Raw genomic sequence first — 18,115 nt, forward strand, 5'->3', positions numbered from 1 at the left:
ACACCCCATGAAAAAAATTTCAGTCCTGGCACAAAGTTTCATAATAGCAGCCTTTTCTCTTAGACTGTGAGTAAACAATTACAGTGTGATAGGGTTGAACGGTGAAATCATTTTCAGGAAACAATGCAAGGTAAATACTTGAAAAATTATCGGAAGTTGACATCCGAGAGTGAACACCTTGGACAGAGCTTCCTTCATTGCAGCATTCATTGTACTACAGGTTCCCAGGTGTGGAATTGAGTCCCTCCTCGGGTTATTTTTTGAGAAATGAAAGATTGTCTAAAATAAAAGATAAACAAACAAAATGTGTTAATGCCCGGAATAAAGTTGAAATGTTTGATTTGTATCTTAAAGATTTTATGTATTAAACTGTAAAGTTTCTCCAGGAGCAACAAACAGGGTAGTAATAATCCCAACTCAAAAGATTCTACATCACAAAGTTCATCGCAAAGTTACACTGGTAATTTTAAATTTAACAGGGTTAGGAATGCCAGAGTGGTGTAAACCTGAAACCATGTAATTGTATGAAAGGTTGATGTGAAAATTGATTGAGGAATTTTGGGAAAGAACCAGTGATGCACAAGTAGAGACAGGTCTGGAAGCTTTGTACAACAATGACTTCTAGGATTGTCATGAGTTTAATGTTACTTCTGAATTGAATTAAGAATGCTGAGGAAAACAACAGTGAGGAGAAGCATGTTAGAAGACTGTATAGCTTGTTGAATGATGTTGGCACGATATTAGCACCGTTACTTTCCTAGTTAATACCCTTGATTTAGTCACTTTAAAAAGCTCAGTAAAGATGGTGAGAAACTGCTTAAGGAATCTTTTGAACCAAATGAATACTACAGAATAGGGAGAATTGCAGGGAGAATTGCAGGAGGACTAAGTCATGACTATTGGCCTACACGTTGTGGTCAAGTATCCCAAGTCCTGTGATAAAACAATCTGATTTTAAAGGAAAATCCTAACCTCTGATGAGGCCTTGCAAAATGATGTGTGTGTAATGCATGGAACATGGTTGGTGGAACAGACCAGGGAAAATCTGCAATGCATTGCCGAGGGAAGTCTTCCTTCATAGATAACTGATTGACTTTTGAGAGTTATGTCCACCTACCAATTTAATTTGATTGTGTCAGATCGGCAGATTACTGCAGGTCTACCCAGTAAAACATGAATGCAATTGGATGGAACAGGAGGGTATTACCCTGCTGGGACTGGTGTTGTATTATTCTGTCTTGTGTAGTAATGTAGCACCTAGTCCTTTCTTTCGTTTGGAGTACATAAGGTGAACCATTTAATGGAATATGATGAACCCCCAGGAGATGTGATGCATGTGGATGGAATGACAGGGGTGGTCCCAGAAATAAGAACATAAGAACATAAGAACATAAGAAATAGGAGCAGGAGTAGGTCATTCAGCCTCTCAAGCCTGCCCCACCATTCAATAAGATCATGGCTGATCTGCCCCAGACCTCATCTCCTCTTTTGTGCCAGCTCCTCATAGCCCTCAACTCCCTGATATTTCAAAAATCTATCTACCTCCTCTTTAAATACTTTCAGTGATCTAGCCTCCACAGCTCTTTGGGGTAGAGCATTCCAGACATTCACTACCCTCAGAGAGAAAAAATTCCTGTGCATCTCAGTTTTAAATGAGTGTCCCCTTATTCTGTAACCATGTCACCTAGTTTGAGATTCCCCCACTAGTGGAAACATCTTCTCAACATCTACCCTGTCAAGCCCCCTCAGAATCCTGCACGTTTCAATAAGATCACCCCTCATTCTTCTCAACTCTAATAAATAAAGGCCTAACCTGTTTAACCATTCTTGATAAGTCAACCCCTTCATCCCAGGAATTAGCCTAGTGAATCTCTTTTGAACTGCCTCCAATGCCAGTATATCTTTTCTTAAATACGGGGACCAAAACTGTACATGGTACTCCAGTTGCGGCCTCACCAAAACCCTGTACATTTGTAACAAGACTTCCCTATTTTTAAAACTCCAACCCACTAGCAATAAAGGCCAAAATTCCATTTGCCTTCTTAATTATTTGCTGCACCTGCCTGCTAACTTTTTGTGTTTCATGCACAAGAACACCCAGATCCCTCTGTGCTGCACTTTTTTGAAGTCTTTCTCCATTTAAATAATAGTCTGCCTTTTGATTCTTCCTACCAAAATGCATGACCTCACACTTTCCTACATTAAACTCCATCTCTCAAGTTTTTGCCCACTCACTCAATCTAACCATATCCCCTTGCAGATTCCTTATATCCTCATCACAACATGCCCTCCCACCTATTTTTGTATCATCAGCAAATTTGGATATATTACACTCTGCCCCCTCCTCCAAGTCATTAATATAGACATAAAATAATTGAGGCCCTTGGACTGATCCTTGTGGCACTCCACTAGTTATGTCTTTCCAACCTGAAAAAGGCCCATTAATCCTGACTATCTTCTGTGAGTTAACCAATCCTCACTCCATGCTAATACATTACCCCAAATACCATGAGTTCCTATCTTGTGCAATACCTTACAGAGTGTACACAAGTCTAGACATGCTCAACTGCCTCATGACATAGCTGAGCATGCAGCTTCAGCTTGTGGGTTTAAAGGGAATCATGTTGAATGGGATTGTTCAAAGAAGGTGACTGTGGGGTGGTGAGATCATCATACAGAGGGAGAGATAAATATGGTGTCACCACTATGCACTGGGATTACCAGTACGATATCTGACCTGTCCTATAGTGATAGGAACATTTTGTTTTACCCCAGTCTGACCTGTAAGGATTGCAGCACATGTGTCATTAAATATATATTCACATAAGCAGGTGAGTTTTGATGTAGAGTATGAGTTAAAAGAGCAGTTGCACAAACACAAGTTTTTGATATAACACACCACCATTGCCCGAGCACCTGGGAGAATTAATGAAGTATATTAATCAGTCTCAGAAGTACTATTATATTCTGACTCAACGGAATCGTGAAATGAGGAAAGAAATACACAAGGTTGGGGATGATTCGTCCTGGTGGGATATCGCTATGAATCCTGAGATCAATCCATGGATAAGAATTATCGGCCATATTCTGATCATTGTTCAACAGGTATGTACTTATTAATGATAACTGCGTCAACAGGCATGCAAGCAGCGAGAACGGATTAAGCTAACACTGAAAATGCAAGACAAGGATGAGGATACCTCAGGATAAGTGTCTGGCACCTGTAAAGTTTGGGGTGCAGTGTCACTTTGAGGAGGAATTGTGAGAGGCGATAATATGACTTTTATCAAAAATTGTGGTTGAGACTTGTGAGGCTATCCAACTCAGGAGCATCAATAGTTTAAATAAAATACAGGAAGTTATGTTGTATACCAGTGTTGTACAGAAATCTGCCTGAATGTGACCAGCATGCATTGTGAAGGCCAAAAGGGTTGTTGGAGCTGAAGTAACCTATTTAACAGCTGCAAGCTGTTTCCCTTACAGATAAACAGAGTCACTGATGAAAAAAAATCACTTTAGTCGTAAAAATCTAGTTGAAACTAATAAACAGACATACTGTAAGCCAGGTTTTGCTTTGATGCCTAGTTAGAACTTTTGATGCAGCTTCATGTGCACAAATCATGGAGTCATGGTGTCTGGGAACACTAAGATAAGAGATTGACATGTGTTCTAAAAATGCTAATTTAGCTGGTCTAAGTTGTCCAAAGTGTTTTGAAAAGCTGCGAGAGAGTGACACAAACTGATGTTGATTGATGATGTCAGATTTTGCCAACTTTTGAAATGCAGAGAAACTAGAAATTCCGCAAGGAAGAGTTTGCAAAAAGTCATTAATTTGAGGGACTCTGATTGTTTAATTGCCCTGTGGTTTTAAAATATCTGTGACCAGGAAAGGAAGTTGCTGTTATATTTACTGATTAAGATCTTGAAGGCATCTGTAACATCGACAAGGGTAATGAAATTACTGAAGGAAATGTAAACATATGCTGATTGTTAAGCCCAGTCTCTAATATTGTGGCTTGAACAAAGAATTACATACTTCATTGGACTATTGTTGCTTAAGGTGGATTTTGATGAGACAGTACGATCTTGTTAATGGAACATCCTGACAACTTGGAAAGAAGGGTATAAAAAATTATTTAAAAGAGTGATTAGGTGCTTAAGCCAAGAAATTTGGACAGTTGCCGAAAAGTACAATCAACATGTTGTGACCACTTGCTGGGTGATTGCAAGTATAACTCCTTGTAACATATTTCTGGCTAACTGGTGTATTACTAATGGGTGTATTGCATTGTTAATTGGTATTCCAACCAAACCTAGTAAAGACATCAGTGTTTAATTTAGATTTTGAATGTTGCCTCATTATTTCTCGTAATTCTCGTATCCGAAAAATAGAGTAACCTGTCAAGGGGTAGAAAGTTACATCTTACAAGGGTCAGCAGTATCTCACGATAAGCACACATATGGGGTTATACTCCTACACGAAGCTGCTCTATTGTGTGAAGTCTTCACCAAAAATCTTCCAAGCTACAATGGATAAGATTTTGCAAGGAGTGCTGCATTCTTTGTGCAATCAGGATGATATGTTGATCGTGACCGCAACAAAGGAAGAGAATATTCAAGCATTGGATGAAGTGTTAAAAAGGCTGAATGAAAACAATGCAAAGTTGAAGAAGAACAAGTGTGCATTCATGCACTCTGAGGTAGTGTTCCTTGGCCTGAAAATCAATGAAAAAGGACTACAGCCAGTGAAAGAGAAGATAGAGGCGAGAGTCAATGCCCCAAAGCCAAAAGATGTGTCTGAGCTTAGATAGTTTCGCGGCATGGTTCAACATTCCTCACAATTTCTGCCTGAGCTTGCAATGGTGTTAGCTCCACGACATGAGTTGTTGAAGAAAGATTTAAAATGGGAATGGTCTAAAGCACAACAACATGCTTATGATGCATGTAAGAGACACTTGACAGTGATGCACTACTTGTTCATCACAACACAAATTGTGACCAGATAGAGCATGTGATGTTTCAAACTATGCATTTGGAGTAGTGATCAGTCATGTCATGGATGATGATCAAGAGAAGCCCATAGCATTTGCCTCACGTACCCTGACCAAGAGTGCACACAACTACGCGCAGATAGAAAAGGAAGCGCTTGGAATCATCTTCGGAATCAAAACGTTTCACCAGTTTTAATTGGATAGAAACTTCACGTTAGTAACAGATCATATACCCCTAACAGCTATTCTGGGACGAAAGTTTGCAATACCAACAATAGCAGCATGAAGGATGCAGCAGTGGGCTGTACTTCTCTCACAGTATGACTGCAACATTGAATATCGTGGTTCGAGAGAGAATGCTATTGCTGATGCACTGTCATACTTGCTGCATGAAGACTCAGATGTTGGCTGTGAAGGTGCAATCTTCACAATAGGACTAGTAGATGATGACTTTCCAATTGCTGCAACTGAAATTGCAGCTGAAACTCAGGAAGACTCAGTGTTGATAAGAGTCTATGAACAGACATGAATGGATGGACAGAATTTGACCAGTGTACTGATGAAGAACTGAAACCGTTCCACAATCGTCACATTGAGTTTTCATGTGAACAGGGCTGCATTAAGAGGGGTCACAGAGTGGTGGCACTGAATTAGATTAGATTATGATTAGATTAGATTAGAGATACAGCACTGAAACAGGCCCTTCGGCCCACCGAGTCTGTGCCGAACATCAACCACCCATTTATACTAATCCTACACTAATCCCATATTCCTACCAAACATCCCCACCTGTCCCTATATTTCCCTACCACCTACCTATACTAGTGACAATTTATAATGGCCAATTTACCTATCAACCTGCAAGTCTTTTGGCTTGTAGGAGGAAACCGGAGCACCCGGAGAAAACCCACGCAGACACAGGGAGAACTTGCAAACTCCACACAGGCAGTACCCGGAATCGAACCCGGGTCCCTGGAGCTGTGAGGCTGCGGTGCTAACCACTGCGCCACTGTGCCGCCCCTATCTTTGAAAGATAGGATTCTGGCAGAACTCCAAACTGAGCATGCAGGAATAGTCAGTACGAAATCCATAGCTAGAAGTTTTGTTTATTGGCCTGGTCTAGACAGTGACCTAGAATCATTGGTTAGCAAATGTACCATCTGCCAGAGCTGTAGAAATAAGCCAGCTAAATCTCCTTTACAATTGTGGTCATGGCTGACTTAAACATTTCAAAGAATTCATGTAGATTTTTGTGAAAAGAAAAATTACAATTTCTTGTTACTCATTGATAGCCACTTGAAATGGATCAAAGTAAAACACATTCATCAAAACACCAATCCTGAACAAACAATAGATGAGCTAAAATAAAAGCAAAATACTGCGGATGCTGGAAATCTGAAACAAAAACAAGAAATGCTGGAATCACTCAGCAGGTCTGGCAGCATCTGTGGAAAGAGAAGCAGAGTTAACGTTTCGGGTCAGTGACCCTTCTTCCGAAGTGCCTGGCACTTCTGCTTCTCTTTCCACAGATGCTGCCAGACCTGCTCAGTGATTCCAGCATTTCTTGTTTTTGTTTGTAATAGATGAGCTAAGTTCTATTTTTGCTTGTCATGGTTTACTGAGGAGCTTGTCTCAGATAATGATTTTTTAAAAATTCATTCATGGGATGTGGGTGTCACTGGCCAGGCCAGCATTTATTGCCCATCCCTAATTGCCCTTGAGAAGGTGGTGGTGAGCTGCCTTCTTGAACCGCTGCAGTCCATGTGGTGTAGGTATACCCACAGTGCTATTAGGAAGAGAGTTCTAGGATTTTGACCCAGTGACAGTGAAGGAACAGCGATATAGTTCCAAGTCAGAATGGTGTGTGACTTGGAGGGGAACTTGCAGGTGGTGGTGTTCCCATGCATTGGCTGCCCTTGTCCTTCTAGATGGTAGTGGTCGCGGGTTTGGAAGGTGCTGTCTAAGGAGCCTTGGTGCATTGCTGCTGTGCATCTTATAGATGGTACACACTGCTGCCACCGTGCGTCGGTGGTGGAGGGAGTGAATGTTTGTGGATGGGGTGCCAATCAAGCGGGCTGCTTTGTCCTGGATGGTGTCGAGCTTCTTGAGTGTTGTTGGAGCTGCACCCATCCAGGCAAGTGGAGAGTATTCCATCACACTCCTGACTTGTGCCTTGCAGATGGTGGACAGGCTTTGGGGAGTCAGGAGGTGAGTTACTCGCCACAGGATTCCTAGCCTCTGACCTGCTCTTGCAGCCACGGTATTTATATGGCTACTCCAGTTCAGTTACTGGTCAATGGTAGCCCCTAGGATGTTGATAGTGGGCGATTCAGCGATGGTAATGCCGTTGAATGTCAAGGGGAGATGGCTAGATTCTCTTTTGTTGGAGATGGTCATTGCCTGGCACTTGTGCAGCGCGAATGTTACTTGCCACTTATCAGCCCAAGCCTGGATATTGTCCTGGTCTTGCTGCATTTCTACACGGACTGCTTCAGTATCTGAAGAGTCACGAATGGTGTTGAACATTGTGCAATCATCAGCGAACATCCCCACTTCTGACCTTTTGATTGAAGGAAGGTCATTGATGAAGCAGCTGAAGATGGTTGGGCCTAGGACACTACCCTGAGGAACTCCTGCAGTGATGTCCTGGAGCTGAGTTGATTGACCTCCAACAACCACAACCATCGTCCTTTGTGCTAGGTATGACTCCAGCCAGCGGAGGGTTTTCCCTCTGATTCCCATTGAACTCAGTTTTGCTAGGGCTCCTTGATGCCATACTCGTTCAAATGCTGCCTTGATGTCAAGGACAGTCACTCTCACCTCACCTCTTGAGTTCAGCTCTTTTGTCCATGTTTGAACCAAGGCTGTAATGAGGTCGGGAGTTGACTGGCCCTGGCGGAACCCAAACTGAGCGTCACTGAGTAGGTTATTGCTAAGCAAGTGCCGCTTGATGGCACTGTTGATGACACCTTCCATCACTTTACTGATGATTGACAGTAGGCTGATGGGGCGGTAATTGGCCGGGTTGGACTTGTCCTGCTTTTAGTGTACAGGACATACCTTGGCAACTTTCCACATTGCAGGTTAGATACCAGTGTTGTAGCTGTACTGGAACAGCTTGGCTCGGGGCGCGGCAAGTTCTGGAGCACAGGTCTTCAGTACTATTGCCGGAATATTGTCAGGGCCCATAGCTTTTGCAGTATCCAGTGCCTTCAGTCGTTTCTTGATATCACACAGAGTGAATCGAATTGGCTAAAGTCTGGCATCTGTGATCCTGGGAACTTCAGGAGGAGGCCGAGATGGATCATCAACTTGGCACTTCTGGCTGAAGATGGTTGCAAATGCTTCAGCCTTATCTTTCACACTGATGTACTGGGCTCCCCCATTATTGAGGATGGGGATATTTGTGCAGCCACCTCCTCCAGTTAGTTGTTTAATTGTCCACCACCATTCACAGCTGGATGTGGCAGGACTGCAGAGCTTAGATCTGATCCGTTGGTTATGGGATCGCTTAGCTCTGTCTATCGCATGCTGCTTACGCAGTTTGGCATGCAGATAGTCCTGTGTTGTAGCTTCACCAGGTTGACACCTCATTTTGAGGTATGCCTGGTGCTGCTCCTGGCATGCTCTCCTGCACTCTTCATTGAACCAGGGTTAGTCTCCTGTCTTGATGGTAATGGTAGAGTGGGGGATATGCCAGGCCATGAGGTTACAGATTGTGGTTGAGTACAATTCTGCCGCTGCTGATGGCCCGCAGCGCCTCATGGATGCCCAGTTTTGCATTGCTAGATCTGTTCGAAATCTATCCCATTTAGCACGGTGGTAGTGCCACACAACACGATGGAGGATATCCTCAATGTGAAGGCGGGACTTTGTCTCCACAAGGTCTGTGCGATGGTCACTCCTACCAATACTATAATGGACAGATGCATCTGCGGCAGGCAGATTGGTGAGGACGAGGTCAAGTACGTTTTTCCCTCTTGTTGGTTCCCTCACCACCTGCCGCATACCCACTCTCGAAGATATGTCCTTTAGGACTCGGCCAGCTCTGTCAGTAGTGGTGCTACTGAGCCACTCATGGTGATGGACATTGAAGTTCCCCATCCAGAGTACATTTTGTGCCCTGGCCACCCTCTGTGCTTTGGGGGAGGCGGTGGCGTAGTGGTATTGTCACTGGACTAGTAACCCAGGGTATTGCTCTGGGGACATGGGTTCAAATCCCACCACAGCAGAAGGTGGAATTTGAATTCAATTAATAAATCTGGAATTAAAAGCTAGTCTAATGATGGCTATGAATGTCGATTGTCGATTGTTGTAAAAACCATCTGGTTCACTCCTTTAGGGAAGGAAATCAGCTGTCCTTACCTGGTCTGGCCTACATGTGACTCCAGACCCACAGCAATGTGGTTAACTCTTACATGCCCTCTGAAATGGCCTAGCAAGCCACTCAGTTGTACCTAACCGCTACAAAGTCAATAAGAAGGAATGAAACCGGACGGACATCCCGGCATCGACCTAGGCACCAGAAACGACAATGGCAAACCCAGCCCTGTCGACCCTGCAAAATCCTCCTACATCTGGGGGCTTGTGCCAAAGTTGGGAGAGCTGTCCCATAGACTAGTCAAGCAACAGCATGACATAGTCATACTCACGGAATCATACCTTACAGACAATATCCTAGACACTGCCATCACCATTCCCGGGTATGTCCTGTCCCACCGGCAGGACAGACCCACCAGAGGTGGCGGCACAGTGGTATACAGTAGGGAGGGAGTTGCCCTGGGAGTCCTCAACATTAACTCTGGACCCCATGAAGTCTCATGGCATCATATCAAACATGGACAAGGAAACCTCCTGCTGATTACCACCTACCGCCCTCCCTCAGCTGATGAGTCAGTCCTGCTCCATGTTGAACAGCACTTGGAGGAAGCACAGAGGGTGGCAAGGGCACAAAATGTACTCTGGGTGGGGGACTTCAATGTCCATCACCAAGAGTGGCTGATAGCACCACTACTGACCAAGTTGGCTGAGTCCTACTGATCCTCAATTTCATTCTGCTCCCTTCCAAAATTTCATGAAGCAAAACAGAAACAAACACACCCTCACTCCTCCTTACCTTCCAACATCAAATGGAGCAGCTGAAAGATCTGTTCGGGTAGTTAAATATGCATTCAGGAAACAAGTGCTGCATGGGTGTTCAAATTTCAGTAAGAAACAGTGGTTGGCTAATTTCCTGTTGAAGTCTAGAATAACCCCACATTCCACTACAGGGAAACACCTGCTGAACTTTTGACAAAGAGCATGTTTGAGAACATGTTTGAGTCTGGTCCGACCAAACTTGATTGCTGAAGTTGAACGCAAACTGTTCAGTCAAAAACTTCAGTCTGACACAAACAAGAGAGAAGTTTCAAGCAAAATGAGCATGTTTGTATTTTGAGCACCTCCATCCCCCAACCTCACAAGTCAACAAGTGGAATGTCGGAAATTTAGTCGAAGTGTGTGGAACCAAAAGATACTTGGTTGAAATTGGTGGAAAAGTGAGAAAGGTCCATGTAGATCACATGATTCTGGCAAGGGATGAACCAAAACTACTTTGATCATCTTCTTTAAGCACTAACTAAAACCTGACTCGACACCAAAGCCTGTGAGATCAGAGAGACTTCATAAAACTGTTATTAAACTTGATTTGTATATATATTTCATTGAAGAGAAACAAAAATAAAAATAATTTTCTTTTGAAAGAGAAAGCAGTGTAGTGTATTTGTATATTATACTAATGACATAATGATGTGATGACAGAAATAAACACTTTAATAAAAGCAAAATACTGTGGATGCTGGAAATCTGAAATAAAACAAGAAATGCTGGAAATACTCAACAGGTCTGGCAGCATCGACGGAGAGAGAACCAGAGTTAACCTTTCAGGTCAGTGACCCTTCTGTAGAACTAGCAGATATTAGAAATGTGAAAGGATTTAAGCAAGTAAAGCGAGTGGTGGGCAAGAGGTAACCAAAGAGAAGGTGTTGATAGGACAAGGTCACAGAGAATAACTGACCAGAAGGTCAATGAAGGTGAACAAGGTAAAAGAGACTAACGAAAATCCCGTCGGAGAGCAGAGCAGAACTTCTTTAAAGTAAGCATTCCTGGAAGCGAATTGGCAGTGAAAAACACTTTATTGAACTGACCATGCTTGTTGTCCATTTTATCTGTAAGTGCCACCTGAATATAATATAAAATCTTTCAAACATTCTGTGGGAGGGAATTTCTCTGCTCTTGAGTCAAACCTTCTTTCACTTTTGCAACTTTAAATATATTCGGAACTTGTGTCTAGTTTACAGCAGCAGTGGGGAGATAATCCTGTGATAGGTGGCTATTTGTTTAAAAATGTGGATTTAAAGATTCAATTTGGACAATATTATTTTATGTTCAAGCTCTTCTGAACAAGTTTTAGCATGCCATTGATAATATCTTCCTTTTATTTTTACACACCCATTACTGTCAGTTTATTAAACATTGATAAGACTATCTGTTGCTCACATGACTTGATGCTTATTATTTCTGTTCCCAAATAAGTAACATCGCGTGAGCTGTGCAACAATTTAATTCCAGATCTGACAGCTAACCCCCAGGGAAATTCCTGACTGTGTTTTGGACTCTAATTTTACTCATTGTAAAAAGAGGAAACACCAACCAGACAGCAGAACTAAACTCTATGACTTACAGGAAATACATTTTTCCTTTCATCAGCTGTATTTTGTTATTGTGATTCTTTAGCTGCTAATGTTCCAAAACTGTAAACATTTTGGCTAGTATAAAAATGCTTACAATGTACACTTTCTACTTGTGATAAATTTTCACCTTCAGTGTACTTTCAGATGTGGAAGCTCAAGTTGGGGATCAGAAATATCTACAAACCTGGCATTGCCAGAAGTGTGTTCTTAAACATATGGTGCCTTTGCTATCTTCCATGCTATTTCCAACAAAATGTGTCCCACAGACAAGAGTTAAGGCAAACAAACATAAACACAATTGGGAAATTTCCTGGAGACCCACTGAAGTAGAGCCCAATTGTGTGGTGCCATTTCCATGGTGACAGGTTTACTGTCCTTGGGGGTGTGATGTGCTGAAAGTTAAACTACATAACTTCAGGGTGCCCCAATGTCAGATGATGCATGAGGAATACACTTGTCAAGGGTAGGGTTCTAGTGTCAGCTGTATTAAGAGGCCTTTGGTCTGCTACTTAAGAGGTATTAATGTCTGTAGTCATCAAAAAAAACATTTCAATTTGCAGCTATAAGAGATCCTTCAGAAAAAGGTGTTCACTTTTGCAGTGGTTGGCAGAATTTAATGGGCCCCCTGGAGATGGGCTGGGAGGCAGGGGGCGAATAGAATTGCAACAGGAGGCAGGGAGCAGAGGGCCTGTCACCTTCCCCTTGTACCAGAATTTAGCCAGTGGGGGATAGGCCGAAGACTGCCTTCCTTCCCAAAGGCCAATTGAGGCCTTTAAGAGACCTATTATCAGTCACTTAATGGCTCTTCCGCCGCCACTGGAATTACACCAGTGGTAGGGACCTCCGCCACATGGGAAGGTCACCAAGTAAAATGAGGCAACCTTCCTGCAGGCTTGGGGTGAGGTAGCCCCTCCTCTGTGGGCAAACTGCGGCCCACAGATGGCCCCCGGTGGAAAACCACCCACCTCCCTGTACCCCCACCCACCTGCACTCAATGCCCACCCATCCGCCCTCCCCCATCACCGGGGCCTGACAGATTAACCCTGGCGATCCCCCCTCACTTATCTTGGGTTCGGGTCTCCAGTGCTGGGCCTGATTCCAAGGCCTCTTGTAGTATTGGTAGTGGCCACTGCTCCCAGTGGCGCTGCCAATACTACTGAGCTGCTGACCCTCTGATTGGCTGGCAGCTCTTGGAGGCGCGTTCCCTGTCTTTAAAGGGACAATGATCCCGGTGCCAGGCTGTTAATTGGTCTGGCGCTGTTAAATTGAGCTGGGAGGGCTCCGAAAGGCCTGGTTCCCACTGTATTTTCGACCCGGTGCCGGGAGCCCCGCCAGCTCCACTAAATCTTGCCCATGGAGCAGCACCAAAGAAGTGCAAACAAAGTTGCCTGAGCAGGATTTCTGCTAAATGTTGGCTGAAGTTACGGCAGCAGAGGAGAGCAAGTTTCAGGGAAATTCCCAGTGCATATTACTCAAATCATAATTGGCTGTAAAGCTTGTTAAGATGTCCTGAGGATATGTAAATGCAAATTCTTTTTTTTTCACCAGCATTAGTTAAAAACTAACATAAAAGGGCCATCTTGGGTGGGATCCTTAGATAGGCGGTCAGAGTGCCTGCCTGTTTCAGCTGGGGTGCCTCTCGTAATAGGCTCATCAAGGTCCTCTGACTCTGATTGTAATTTTGAGGTACAAATGGATGGATCCCATTTGTACCAGGTGTTGAGAGGCCTAACCAGCAGTTCTTAAAGAAACTGCTGGAGGCTGCTCAGAAAATGGCTCAGTCTTATTGGTTTTTTGGGTGAGGCCAGTGGGGTGAAGATTGCTCTTCCTGACCCCACCAAAAAAAACTCTGGCTTGCTGCTGGCTGCAAGAAAATGAGGCCTGGTCTTTAAAATGGATCAGTGAGCACAGTGGTAACAATGGGCATTTGCACTCCTGCCACTAGTTAGGCACCTCAACTTAAAATTGGCCCAAAGATATTTATTTAATGTCTTTGTGTTAGGTTTTTGGGTCTTTCATAATCTAGATGATTTCAGCTTTCTGATAGGTGTATCGCCTTGCCCTCTGTTTTCCAAAGTGTCTCCTGTTGCTTTGAAATCTTGGTAAGGTTTTGACAACACGCTGAGAAAATAAATGGTAAACCCTGTTTGCAATTTGTTGTTAGACACAGGACTATCTTATTCCAACGCAGCATCTCACTTCAGTCTATAAATGTGGCAGGGCAGAGAAGCTCCTGAAAAATTTCCCAACCCTCACAACTGGATTAATGCTGGGGAATCAGCATCGCGAAATGGAAAATTCTGACCAAACAGGGTGCTGGGCAGTGGGTAGCAACAATTCTATGGCCCCGATCTGAGCACACATTGGGAGAGCATATCACATGGCCCCGTCGCAGCCCGCAATTTTATGCCCTGTAAAGCTAGTGAACAAAAATGAGGTCAAAAGAAACCTAGTGAGGAGACTGAAAGTGGAATCTGTCTGAAGAGGTGACTCTCCAGGACACCATTTTCAGAAGGCTGCAGTTTACCATATCTGGCAGAAGGTGGCAGCCAAGCTCAATATTCTGTCCAGTATCTGCAGGACTCAGCAGCAGGTGTGTAGTGAGGTGAGACTGGCTATCCAGTGATTCCATGAATGCTCTCAGATTTCAGGACTATTCTTCTAACATTATCAACCTACACTGACCTGACCCCAGTATTTTTTAGAATGAATTCTTGGGATGTGGGCTTCACTGGCAGGGCTGGCATTTCTTGCCCAGTTTCCCTGAGAAGGTGCTGATGGGCTTTTTGATGAATCACTGATAGCAGTTTGATACCAGTGACTGGCTCACTAGGTCACTTCGGAGTCAAGAGTCAACCACGTTTGTGTGGGCCAGGAGTCAAATATAGGCTGTCCGGGTAAGGATAACAGGTTTATTTTCCCAAAGGACAGTACGTATGTCTCCATTATGTTTTCACATATCCTGCAAGCTTTTTTTTTGTCCTCAGAAAGAGGGTAACACCGGCAAGGCCACATTTGGTGTCCTTCCCTATGGTAGTGGCTTTTTTCTCGAACCAGTCTTTGTGGTGATGGTGTTGCCATGATGCTGCTTTGTAACGACTGTTTTACAACTGAGTGGTTTACTAGGCTGATCTGCAGACTCACCCCAGCTCAGAGCCAGGCAGTCCAAAATGGTCAAAGTCACCAGCACATCAAACTTGCCACTAGATCATTTCAAGTTATGATTGGTAATCTTTCTAGACCTGTGAGACATTCATACATCAATGTAACACTACAGCATTGTTTGCCAATCCCTATGTGATTCTCTCCATGGAAAGGAAACAACAGATCAAGAGGGTGCAAAACTTCTACTATGTGTCTAGACTTCTCAAAGATGCAGGGCCACATTTGATGGAATCTGTCAACCTTCAGGATACTAAACGATAACCTTACCCATTCTGCAGAAGCTAGGCGGTTCAGCAGTTAAATGCCCCAAGTTACTGATGTGTGCTAAACTGCTAGGGTCCCACCGTCAGCTATTTTAACTTGCTATGCTAACAGGCAGCATGGACACCTGCACCAAAGTTGGCATCTAGGGTCCTTCTTTAAACATGCATGTGGATTCTGATGATGTTATTGGGACCTGACTGAAATTTGAACTCAGGTGTGAATGGGAAACGGCTGTGACTTTCTCTCCAGTATAACCCAGGACAGGAGAGACCAAAAAGAGTGAATGGAGTTTCTTTAGTGGAGCCAGGAGAAGAATTAATCCACAGGAAAGCCTACGCCTCCACAACTCCAGACTCTCCACCTTTCTGAAAACAAGACCTCATGAGATGCCCCTGGAATCAACATCCTGAGGGTTACCATTGACCAGAAACTTAATGGGACCAGCATTAAAAATACTGTGGCTACAAGAGCAATTCAGAGGCTGGGAATTCTGAGGCGAGTAACTTACCTCCTGACTCCCCAAAGCCTGTCCACCATCTACAAGGCACAAGTCAGGAGTGTGATGGAATACCCTCCACTTGCCTGGATGGGTGCAGCTCCAACAACACTCAAGAAGCTCGACACCTTCCAGAACAAAGCAGCCCATCTGATCGGCACCCCATCCACCACCTTCAACATTGACTCCCTCCACCACCAACGCACAGTGGCAGCAGTATGTACCATCGACAAGATGCAATGCAGCTACTCACCAAGTCTTCTTCGATGGCATCTTCCAAACCCATGACCTCTACCACCTAGAAGGACAAGGGCAACAGACGCATGGGAACATCACCACCTCCAAGTTTCCCTCGAAGCCACACACCATCCTCACTTGGAAACATATCATCATTCCTTCACTGTTGCTGGGTCAAAAACCTAGAACTTCCTTCCTAACAGCACTGTGGATGTACCTACCCTACATGGACGGCAGTGGTTCAAGAAGGCAGCTCACCACCACCTTCTCAAGGGCAATTAGAGATGGGCAACAAATGCTGGCCTTGCCATTGATGCTCATATCCAATGAACCAATAAAAACAAATCTAATCCCGAATAAAGTTCAGGAGTTAATATAGCTCTGATTTCACATATCAAGTGTGATCTTACTCTGCGGACACTAGAACATACTGAAGATTATCTGTGTCTGCTGTGTGCTACACTGCATTGTCACCAGTACAAGCTGTGATATTGACAGGGCCCTGTGACATCGACACTGCCCCGTGACATTGATAGGACCCTATGGCAATCAGTGGGGTTCCTGCACACTGCCAGCTAGCATTGATTCAATAGCTGGAAGATCATGGTGCCCACGGTTATCTGAAATGTACCAGCTGCTGCTGGCAGTCCAAGGTCTAGAAAACACTGACACTAATATCTCTGCGGATGGTGACTGGAGTCCCATATTCCATGTTTACTGTAAACATAAAGAAAGACTTTAATTTATAAAGCGCCTTTCACATCCTTCGGGAATAGTAATATATGTCAAACTCAGGATGGTGTGTGATTTAGAGGGAAACTTGGAGGTGATGGGTTTCCAACAACATTCCTGCTCTTTTCCTTCATAGTAATGGAGGCTTCAGGAAAGGAGGTGCTGTCAAAATAACTGGTGAGTTTGTGTAAAGCATATGTATTACGGCCACAGTGCATCAGTGATGGAGGGGGTGGATATTAAATCCAGTTGCACAAGCAGCCAACAAATAAACTGCTCTGCCTTGCATGATGTTGATCTTCTTCAAAGTTGTTATGGTTGCACTCATCCAGGGGAGTAGTAAGTATTCCATCACACTCCCGACTTGAGCCACATGGATGATAGAGAGGATTTGAGGAGTCAGGAGGTGAGCCTCTATTGCAGAGTACCCAGCCTCTGTCCTGTGCTTATGACTATGGTATTGATATGGTTGGTCCAGTTAAGCTTCTGGTCAATGGTAACCTGCAGGATAAAGATTTCTTTAGTTTGCAGCTCGCATGTTCGCTGTCATTTAGCAGTCCAAATCTGTATATTATCCTGGTCCTGATGTAGACTATCATGGATTACTTCATTGTTAGAATTGTGAATAGAGTTGAACACCATTGAATCATTAAAAACAGTTCCACTCCTGAACTTATGATGATTAATTAAACAGTTGAAATCAAAAACACTTCCCTGGTTATTCTTTTTTTTTCAGAAATGACATAACTGGAAATTGCTCCAGATTGTTGGGAGATCGCACTGTCAGAGATGTACAGGCACAGCTTGGCTCGGTGAGCAGCTAGCTCTGGTGTGCTACAGCTGGGTGTTGTCATGGCCCATGGCCTTTGCTGTATCCAGTGTACCCAGCTGATTTTTAATATCATGTGAAGTGAACTGGATTGGCTGGACACTGCCATCTTGGCTAAAGGGGGCCTCAGGAGGAGGGTGACAAGGATCTTCCACTCAGCACTTTCAGCTGAAGGCACTTTTGAACCCTTCAGCCTTATCTCTTGCACTCACATGCTGGGGGCGGGGGGGGGTGCTCCATCAAGGTTGAGTTAGGTGCTACATGTATGATTCTCCTCAAGGGATTGATTGCAAGCTGATTTACAAACCTGAATTAATCCTGTCGGGCTACAGTGGACAGGTCAGCATAGTGGTAATGTTACTGAGCTAGTAATCCAGAGGCCCAGGCTAATTCCCTGGGGACACAGGTTCAAATCCCACTACAACAGCTGGTGGAATTTAAATTCAATTAATTAATAATAATCTGGAATTAAAAGATAGCCTCAGTAATGGTGCCATGAAACTATCATTGTTGTAAAGACCCATCTGGTTTACTAATATCCTTTAGGGAGGGAAATTTGCTGTCCTTACCTGGTCTGACCTACATGTGAATACAGACCCACAGCAAAGTGGTTGACTCTTAACTGCACTCAGAAATGGTCTAGCAAGCCACTCAGTTGTCAAGGGCAATT

The 18,115-nt window shown here is 43.9% G+C and overlaps 1 long non-coding RNA gene across 1 annotated transcript in view; it reads right to left on the reverse strand.

Moving 5' to 3' along the window:
- Nucleotides 1–10,161, reverse strand: part of LOC137351897 (uncharacterized) — a 52,708-nt gene extending 42,547 nt beyond the window's left edge. The window contains exons 1-2 of the long non-coding RNA XR_010969597.1: nucleotides 10,108–10,161; nucleotides 178–279 (exon numbers count right to left, since the gene is read on the reverse strand). This is a non-coding gene — a long non-coding RNA (uncharacterized lncRNA). The remainder of the gene's footprint in view (nucleotides 1–177; nucleotides 280–10,107) is intronic.
- Between the last annotated feature and the right edge of the window lie 7,954 nt (nucleotides 10,162–18,115).

This window comes from Heterodontus francisci, chromosome 1, assembly GCF_036365525.1.
Source record: "Heterodontus francisci isolate sHetFra1 chromosome 1, sHetFra1.hap1, whole genome shotgun sequence".
NCBI classification, from domain to species: Eukaryota; Metazoa; Chordata; class Chondrichthyes; order Heterodontiformes; family Heterodontidae; genus Heterodontus; species Heterodontus francisci.